The sequence below is a fragment of the Merops nubicus genome, unplaced genomic scaffold, assembly GCF_000691845.1.
Source record: "Merops nubicus isolate BGI_N331 unplaced genomic scaffold, ASM69184v1 scaffold19366, whole genome shotgun sequence".
In the NCBI taxonomy this organism is placed as follows: Eukaryota; Metazoa; Chordata; class Aves; order Coraciiformes; family Meropidae; genus Merops; species Merops nubicus.
Genome location: NW_008617161.1, coordinates 1 through 7,115, shown reverse-complemented (window position 1 = coordinate 7,115; position 7,115 = coordinate 1).

Sequence of the window (7,115 nt, the reverse complement as noted above, 5' to 3'; positions counted from 1 at the left end):
ATTCCTGCTTAGGTTAACTTTACAGTTCATGGATTATAACCATCCTTAATGCAAGTCTGCAATCTTAAAGAGCTAAGTTATGAGGGACCACTAAGTAAAATAATTTCTCTGGATAACATTTGGCTGAAGAATGTCTGTCACCTAAACTAAAGGATGGTTAGTCAATGTTCTGGTCACTTTAGAAGCTGTATGTGTGCTGTTCTACAAATTAAAAAGCAGTAAGTATTTTTAATTGATCTCGGTGAAATAAGGTGCTTTTTTGTAGAAGTCATTCCCATTATTAACTTTCCTATGTGTAACATGGACTGCTCAGAGATGTCCTTGAAATGTTTCTGTAGCTTACTGTATACTGAGTATTTTAGAGTTCTAGCTGATGTTGTGTCTTGTCTCCCCTGCCCAGGTCATCAGGTATTCATGCTTTCCCACCACCTTCACTGTTGAGAGGGGTATTGAGATGATGGAACCTGACCTGTCTTGTCAGGCAGTAGAGTCTTATTTTAACTTGGCTCCAAAACTGTAATAGTCCTTTGTAAAAAGGTAGGTCTGTAGTGCAAAAATTCCCTTCTGAATTTGTGGGCAACTACTAAAATACATCAGTTGCCTTATACTTGTTTTTAAAATCGTAATAACTTCAGTGTGGTTTAAATGTCTCAACTTCTTTCAAGGTACTGTGTCACAGTAAAAATGGATCATGGAGAAACTTTCCTAATTCATTATTCAGGCACAGTACAGGAATTCACTGAATCTTGAATTTCTGCACTTTATAGGGGTATGTTGAGATTTAATTTGTCACTAGAAGCCTAGAGACAAATTGGGTTCTAGGCTATTTTAATACCTGCAGTTGAATAGTGGCTGCTTTCTGGCTTACTCAGTGAGGCAAAGTAACTCCTAGCATGTTTAAATGTACAGTAAAATGATGGAGAATATGGTTTTCTTAAAGCAGTTGGCTATAGAATAAAGTATTTTTAAGCACTTAGTGTTACTCAGAATATGGCTGAACCTTACAGAAGGTACAGGTTTTTAAGAGGTTTTAGTCCATTTTCAGTAAAAATGAAAATTACAGTAGGCTCAGTAAAGCATGAAATTTGTCTGCAGTTTGTACAAACTCTGCTTGCTTCAGGTGCAGAAAGATGCTATGTAGCCAGGCTTAACCTGGCCTTTGTTGGTGCTAATGCTTTTGTGTGCATAAAATGGGATGGATGAGTGTCTGCGGACACCTGGGTAATGAATTTAACTTGGAAATAGTTACTGTTTTAATGCTCATCAAGTTATCTTGAACTGGTGGTTCAGGTCTTTAAAAAAAAAAGATTTTTTTCAATTATAAAAATTGAATTCAAAATAGTTCTCTCTAAATCCTGTGTTAATTATTTTGAAGATTACACTAATAGGTATTTTTTTTCTCTCCTGGTATAAGCTTGTGTTAGTGATACTAAATGTCTCATTCACAAATTGCAAACCACCCAATTTACTGTACTTTAACACTGTAAATGATGATATTTTTTTTTTCCTGTGTAATAAGGTAGCTTGTATCAAACAAGTTCTCTGTGATACCAAAAACATAGAAAATTAAAATTCTTCTCAACACTATGCAGGAATGAGAATGTTGTGAATCTTTTTCCTTTTTGATGCTATGTGTTCAAGAAATAACCTGTATGTAAAGGGCAAAAATAGTCTGAATAGCTCTTCCAGTTTTGTTAACATAAGCATCTTGCAACTTGTTTAATTTAAAAATTTGAAGGATTTAACTGAAAAATGAGGGATTGATTTGTCCATAGACTTTCATTGTGGAAAGAGCTGTGACGAGGCTGTGCAGGGAGGTGGAGGAGGGCTGAGGTATGCAGGTATACGGTCTCTTTTCTCACTTGGTGTTCTGGGTAGATGTGTGAGGAGGCACGTGGCTCAGAACTCATCCTGCCTGTGAAGGAAGAGCTGCAGCTGAGACCAGCAGTGCCAGTTAGGAGCATGGATTTCCCAGTTGGAGAATGTGCCAGGTTCGGAAGGCGGATGCTGCGCTTCACGGCGAGCGGCACTGGGCTCTGCTCTCCCCCAACGGAAAGGCTGTGTCTTAAACTGCTCCATCTCAATGCTGTCCTTGGAATAACTTAATGAAAAGTTCAGTGTTCCTAGAAACTTCTCTAAGACAAGACTATCTGATCCAGAGTACAGAAAACTCAGCTCAATACCTTATTAATATTGAATTGCAACTATTTTTGTAGAAATGGAGATTGTGGGGGAGATAATATGACAACTGCCTTACTGGTTCTTGATCTCTACAGATTGCCATCAGCTTTCAATGTTAAGTACTTAAAATAGTGGTGTGGTTATTTAAAACAGACCCAAACCTCTCTCCAGTTAAGTCTCTGTAGCAGTCTTCATTTATGCCTTTCTGTTCCCAGTGGACCTGTCTGTTCCAGCTGGTCCTGCTCATTTCTAGCAAGCTGTGTTTTCTACAGTGCCTATGGCAAACTAGTGTCTTAATTTTGATTAGCCAGGTTAATTTCAAAGTGTTCTTAAATGGCTGAGGTCTTGTCTGTGTAAATTTTCAGTAGTTTAGTGAAATAAAGGATTTTTGTTTTCATTTTTGCTTTTATGGTGGTTTATTTAGGATTTACTTTAAAGGTCTTCCTAATTCGATTTAGCTAGACTTACTGTTTAAAATAGAAATAAGAATTGCCAGTCTTTCACTAACCTTAACTTAATCTTTGACAATATATCATTTTCAGAGTCAGGAGAGAAAGAAAAGTAACTGTAACAGATCAGAATGATTTTGCTTTATGAAGAAAAGTTTGTAGTAAGCAGATGTCGAGTGGATTGTGCATGTAAGTGTTTGCTCAGACAAGGTGCTCTGCGAAGTAAGTAGCTTGAGTAATTTTGTAAGGAAATCTTGAAGTTGTGAACACTGCCAAGGACAGGAGCAAAAAAACCTTGTATTTAAGAATTCAGTAGTTATTAGTCTGTGCATCAGAATTATGACTACTGTTGTATTTTTCTGATATGCAAATTTAAGCATGGAGTATCTTTGCCCACTTCCATTAACCACTGACATAAGACCTGTTGATGCTTGAAAGACTTGTTCGTGTAACTAGTTTTCTGTAGTCTCCTAGTGAAAATGCAACCTACATTAGATCTATAAACAGATTTGTAGAAATACTTTTAAGTATTAATGGTCAAGCGAGGGTTTGAGGCATAGTGACAGATAGTTTGTATGTTATACTTCTAACTGATACAATGACAAATGTTTTGAGTACAAACAAGGTGCTAGCACAATTCTGGGTTAGATGTTACATACAGCAAACTTTATTTTGTGGAGGGCATCTGACTACTGCAAGCATTTAATGAACTTGATAGTCTTAAACTTACATTCACGCTGGAGAAGTTCAGCTTTTTGTGGTTGTGGGGTATCAGTCTCGAGTGTACAAATTTACATCACATGATGTATCTATCAGTGTTGTAGATTTTAACTGTTGTATCAAGATGTGCAGTTTACTTATGTGTTAACTCAAGCCTGGCTTGTACCCAGACCTGTCTATCCTTGCTTGGACATTTTGCCAGCACTGTACTGCGCATGATGACCCAGATGTGCTCTGTACTGAGCACTGCAAGTCTGAGGGGAAAACCAGCAGTTACTAAACACCTAATTGCTGATCCTTCAGAGTCCTGGGAGTGACCCTGAACAGTTTGCAGGTCACTGGTGCTAACATGGGCTGGCAAATGCATTTATTGTAGTAAGCAAATCCAGTAAGAAAAGTAGAATTATTTATTCTGGTCATTGTTTAATGGAAACAGCTAATACAAGCTAAAAGCTAAATTACTCAGTGACCAATAAAAGATTCCAGGGATTTTCAGTATTTCCAAGTGTGCAAACCCAAGGAATTTTCATAACCATGTAGCTAAGACTTCCAACTAATGTTAGTTCTGTGGTTTGAGATGAAAATTGCATGGCAAATCAAGATTTCTGGGTGCTTGCTCTGTCATGAGTTTCCTTTTATCTTACCAGCTTGGAGCCACAGGCCAGGGTACCATTCTCAAACACAGCTCCTGTGGTTGGCCTTTTCTCTTTTGGGGTAAAACCTTTGAGTAGAATCTTGCAAAAAGACAATTATTAGTCATACTCTGCCAGACTATTTTTAGATTGTTCTTTGCAGTTGTATTAGTTCTCTGGGTAGTCAAATTTTTTCCTCACTCACACTGCCATTGCTGTTTACATCAGTGCTCCCAAAACCTGGCATACTAATAATGCAGTGTGAGTAAACAAACTGCAGTCCTTGGAATAAAGGTGTTCCAGGAGAGCAGCTCTGAGATATGCCTATTCTGCTTAAGTCCTCAGACATCCTTACTGTTTAAATGATAGTCATCACATGGCTTTAAATATACTTAGCTTTCAACAGTGAGAGTGAATGTTGCTCAGCAGTGCTTTATACTGTCTTGAAAATAGACCATCCTCAAGAACTGGAATGTTGATGGGAAGGAAATTGGGTGTACTATGGGAATTGTTTGACAGCAAATAACAGAAATGTCTTGGTTTCTGATAGGTAATCTACAATGTGCAGCAGGAAAAAAAAAATATAACAATTCAGCATAACGCTGTAGCCTGGTAAAGTGGAAAGTCTCAGCTCCCTCCTGGAAGTGCTGGTTCTGCATGACTGCACTGCTGCACAGCAGAAGTGTCTAGATCCACAGGATGACTGTGCTTGCACAGTGATCTTAAAAGGTCAGTCAAGGTTTGGAGCTGCCTTTTTGTTGCTATGAAAGCTACAGTTCTTTGTGCCCTGATGCCACATATTCATTGTTATCTTTAATGTCCCTCTCTATAAAAGTGTTGCATGACTGGTGCTGAGTGCCTCCCTTGGCCCCCTAAACTGGGGCCTAATTAGAGTGAGACGGGAGAAGCATTGGTGTGTCAGAGTAATGAAGGGGAAACCATTCAGAATGGAGGGAAAGGGGCAGCAACACTGAATCCTCCCCTCTTGCAAAGCTGCCTTTGAGGAGCAGGCTTTCTACAGTGGTGACTAATCCTTACAGGGACATACAACTGAATGTAATAAGGTGCAGAAAACAGTAGGAATAGTCTGTAAAAATAACTCCCATATTCACATCAAGGAGTGTTACTGCCCTAAAAAATTTTCCTTCTTTTTAAGGAAAAAGCCTAAGTAAATCAGCAACCTCCAAACATGTATCTTAAAATGAACTTGTTCTTGCTGCTCCTGAACTGCTAGAAACTTGACAGGATGCTTCTGTTGCTCACCCAGAAAGAAAACCCGTATGTCCATGCTATAAATGCAGATCTGAGTGTCACTTGGCAGACAGCTTCACTACTTTTCAAACCCTAAGAAATGCATGAGCAAGCCTCTTACTGTCTGGTAGAGGATGCTAACCCAACTTCATACGTGGTCTATAATGCTGCTGATGATAACATTTCTGAGTTTAAAATGAAAGTATCACTGGAAAAATAATCAAGATTCTGTTTGCAACTGAAGTTCTTCACCAAGAATGTCGCTTGAGAGAGGAGGAGGAAAAGGCTTAAACTGATGAGTGATAAAGTCTCTGCGTATGCCATGCAAGAGGTTCTACACTAACACATGACCTGAGTGCATTCGGTGTGCTTCTGAAATCTATCTTACAGCTTACTTTTTTCAAAAGGAATCCAGTTACCTATTTTGAGACCAGTCAGCAATGCTCATCAAAGGGTAAGTGATGGTGATTGAGAGCTTAGCTTCCAAAGAACACTTTTGATCCAACTTCATCTGCTAGTGGGACTGTGCTTGAAGGCTTTCGGATTAGTATGTGGAGTCTGGTTCCGTGTAAAGTTGTTGACCTTTAGATTAGTCACAAGGATTTTAAAAATCATTTATTTCAATGAGCTGGCATGACAAGGAGAGTAGTGCAGCACAGGAAACATTGCATATCCCCTAAGCATTCAAAAATAACTTAAATAGATGTTGTCCCTCCCTTTTCTTAAAAACCTAAGTCTGGAGTTGATTTTTTTTCTTCTGGCTTTAGTCCCTTTTGGATCAAACTTGATGTTTTTAAAGTTCTCAGAGGGTTAGAGAATATGGAAGGGGGCAGGGGATGACAGTTCTTAGCAAAAGCTGAGATTTCACAGAACCATCTGCCTTCAGGCTGAAACTTGCTGGATTTGCTTATGTTAAAGCTGATGCCTACAATTTTTTTTTTTTTTTTTTTTTGCAAACTTAAGTCAAGGACCCTTACTTGCATTTTTTGATGGGTTTTACTTCTTCTGTTCTTAATGCCTCTAGAACTGTGGAGCTCATCTAGTCTCCTAAAATGGGAAGTGAGGATGTGTTTACAGGACACTCAACAGCAGCTGCAAATGTGGATTTTTGTCACCTTATGTAGTGGTTACTTCATCTCCATGTTGGCAGCTGCAAATTGGGGATTAGCTGAGGAAGAAAGCAAGGCAGGAGAGAGCAAGCTGCCCCTCCTGGTCTTGATTTCTGAACTTCCAAGTGGCCTTGAACCCTTCCTTCCTTCTGAGAGTTTGTTTCTGGGTGGTGCCCCCTGAATGTGAACAGAGGGGCTATGCATGGAGAGCTCCTTAGAAAGCAAACTTGGGGAATTTTCTGCTGTTACCTTAAATTACCTCTTTTCTGCCTCTTGATGCTAATGGGTAGATTTAAAAAGAACAGAGTATAGTATAATTTCAGTTACGTTTGCAGTTATTAATCTTAGAATTAGTTCAATTTGGCAGAGTGCAGCAGTTCTCTTAGTAGTGCGAATCAGGGTTTAGCAGAACAAAATGCAGGGTTTTATTCACTAAGCCAGCAGTGCACAGCTTGCGTCCAACTTGTCTAGCTCTGAAGGTACTGCAGGCCCCGATCCCGGAGCACGTTTCTCCCGAGAGGACCATCTCAACGGCGCAGGGCCCTGCCCGTTCTGCAGCAGCTCGCAGATCCCGGGGCTTTGCCACCCAGCTCTAGAGCACTCCTGGAGAGCGAACTGTTCGAGTAGCTCTCATGTGCCACGAAGAGCCCTGTGGAGCTCCATACGTTGCCCGCGGGGCGGCTGGTGGTTTCGGGGGGTTGTTTTTTGTTGTAAGAGGGAGACTAGGAGATCCGGAGCTGCAGCCCGTCCACTGGGAGCGGCTGCGGCGGCTC